The sequence below is a fragment of the Rhineura floridana genome, chromosome 7 (genome assembly GCF_030035675.1).
Source record: "Rhineura floridana isolate rRhiFlo1 chromosome 7, rRhiFlo1.hap2, whole genome shotgun sequence".
Lineage (NCBI taxonomy): Eukaryota > Metazoa > Chordata > Lepidosauria > Squamata > Rhineuridae > Rhineura > Rhineura floridana.
This window is the reverse complement of record NC_084486.1, coordinates 140,345,375-140,348,182: the sequence shown is the minus strand read 5'-3', so window position 1 is coordinate 140,348,182 and position 2,808 is coordinate 140,345,375. Positions and strand designations below refer to the sequence as shown.

The 2,808-nt window shown below is 44.6% G+C and overlaps 1 non-coding gene across 1 annotated transcript; it reads left to right on the top strand.

Annotated features, from left to right (window-relative positions):
• The first annotated feature begins 2,048 nt into the window (after window positions 1–2,048).
• On the top strand, window positions 2,049–2,167 carry LOC133389859 (5S ribosomal RNA). Its single transcript, XR_009764176.1, has one exon. It is a non-coding gene; the product is annotated as a 5S ribosomal RNA (ribosomal RNA).
• Window positions 2,168–2,808: the final 641 nt, after the last annotated feature.

The following is a 2,808-nucleotide window of genomic DNA, read 5'->3' as shown; positions in this document are numbered from 1 at the left end:
TTGTTTTGTTTTAATGTATTTTAAGGTCTGTTTGTATGATGTTTTAAAGTGTTTTTGGTGTTTCTGTTTGCCACCCTGGGCTCCTGCTGGGAGGAAGGGCAGGATGTAAATCAAATAATTAATAAATAAATAAAACAAAATGAGAGAGAGAGAGAGAGAGAGAGAGAGTGCAATACACGTTCTCTCTCTCTGCTCCAAAAGAGTAAGGTACCAATCTGAGATGGTTTCTAGTTACTGCTTTAGAGTGGGGTTCTCCCCTCCTCCACAAAAAAAGAGCAGTTGCGTAGTATTACATCTGCATTGTCAGAGGTTTCTGATGATCGTCCTACAGTTTCTATTGAGTTTCACACTTACCTAGCAGTAAGTCCCACTGAATGCAGTGGGCCTTATTTCTGAGTAAGCATGCATAGGTATGGGCTGTAAGGCTTCCATCCAAGGCACATTATCTTAGGAGTAAGTCCCCATTGAACAAAAGCGCTCTCGCTCTCTCCCTGAACAACTCCCCCTTGCATTCAGAAACCTCCTCCCTGGGGCAAAGGAAAGGAAGCACTGTCTGGCAGACAGCAGCATCTTCAGCATGCAGGGACCCACCCACTGCTCCATACTTCCCTTCACAAGTTTTTTTAAAAGCAAGTCCCAATCACTCCCCCAAAGTTTGCTGCTGGCTGGCAGCCTGAGCTTGCAGTAATCATAAGAAAGCAAGTAGCTGGGCTTAGCTGTCTGCCCTCCTTCCTATGTAAACTTCTCTCTCTCAGGTCCTCGTGACTCGCTCTTCCCCACAACAAGGCATGTGTGAGCACTTGGGAATTGCGCAACTTGATTGGCTGTAGAGACAGAAGGACTCTAGGAGGGGGCTGCCTGCAAAAAAAGTAATGGGTTGGCATCCAGTTGCAAAAACACACCTGGCATGCAGTAAAACACTAAGCAGTAGCTACACTTTAAAAAATGTAAATGTACTGCCTTCAAGTCAATTCCGACTTATGGCGACCCTATGAATAGGGTTTTCATGAGGCTGACAGACTGGCCCAAGGTCACCCAGTGAGTTTTCATGTCTGTGTGGGGATTCGAACTAAGGTCTCCCAGGTCGTAGTCCAACACCTTAACTCAGCCTTTCCCAACCAGTGTGCCTCCAGATGTTGTTGGACCACAACTCTCATCAGCCTCAGCCATTGGTAATGCTGGCTGAAGCTGATGGGAGTTGTGGTCCAACAACATCTGGAGGCACACTGGTTGGGAAAGGCTGCCTTAACTACTACGCCACACTGGCTCTCACTTTAGCTTGGTAGAAATCAAGCTGAGACTCTGGTATCAGAAAAATAACCGCTACGTTTATTGAAGGAAATACATTTAGATATAAAGACTGTCATATGACTAACTACATAGGAGATGCTGCAGAAGACACGTCTGCTGCATCTGTACTCCTCATGGAGCAATGCTGGCAAGAAGGACAAAGGAAGGCTGAGATCAAAGAAGAAACAGGAATGGAGATCCCTTTCCCCTAAGAGTACCAGTTTACACTTGGAAGGTAAGGTCATGTTAGGTTAGAGTGGACAGAACAGTCTAGGAATCTAGGAAGACTTCTCTCTATCTACTAGAGATGGGCCAAAAAATCTATTTGGTTTGCATTTCAAGCAAATTTATCAAATTTGCAGTTTCGATAACAATATGAGAACTGAAACACAACCATCCTTAGAAATTTGCACTCATTCGAATTTTGCAATGCAGTTCTCCTCCCATCAAACAATGTTTACAAAAACACATATGTTAGGGACTGTGTACATCAAAATGGATATATGAGTGAAAGTAAGATATAAAAATGCATTACATGACAACAAAGTGCTTGCAAAAATGTGTGCATTAGTCACAATTGCCTACAAAATGTGTTTATTAGGAGAAATTAGCATTAAAATGCTAGAGAAATTTCATGGGGATTTAAAAAAAATTGCAAATGGCTGCAGAAATGCAGAGCACTGAATTTAGGACTGGAAAAATGAGAAACTGATAGGACTGAAACTGACAGATCTTTTCATCCCTCTTATTTACTCATTGCCTACGGCCATACTACCCTGATCAAGCCCGATCTCATCTGATCTCGGAAGCTAAGCAGGGTCAGGCCTGGTTAGTACTTGGATGGGAGACCGCCTGGGAATACTGGGTGCTGTAGGCGTGGAGGAAGGGAGAGGTAGTGGGCTCTCCGACACTGGAGGCATGCAAGAGGCAGCTGGACAGCCATCTGTCGGGAATGCTTTGATTTGGATTCCTGCATTGAGCAGGGGGTTGGACTCGATGGCCTTGTAGGCCCCTTCCAACTCTACTATTCTATGATTCTATGAAAAAAGATTCATAGGTTCGCCATAAGTCGTAATCAACTTGAAGCTATATAACAACAAAATTTACTCATTCCACAGTAGTATGCAGTCCTCTGGCAGGCTTTAAGCTGAGTTGCGCCGTCACATTTCTAACATACAGGCTGTTGGAACACTCTCCAGGCCATACCCCTCACTGGTCTAACTTCACACCTTCCTCAAGTGCTTTTGCTTGACTAGAATGTGTTCTTGATAATGCCTCTTCCTTGCTTAGGCAGAGAATAAAGAGGGGTGGGTGAGTGCATGAATTAACTAGCCTACTCTATAAATGTAAAATTTACATCCATCCATTTTTGCCTGTGGCCCTCGGAAGGTTGCCCAGAAGGGAGTTGGGCTCTCACAGAGGCAGCCTACAGTTCTAGTTGCCTCTCCAGGCCAGCACTACCAAGTCACAGCCTAATCTATGGCTCAGACTACAGGCAAAGCCCCGCTAAGGGATGTG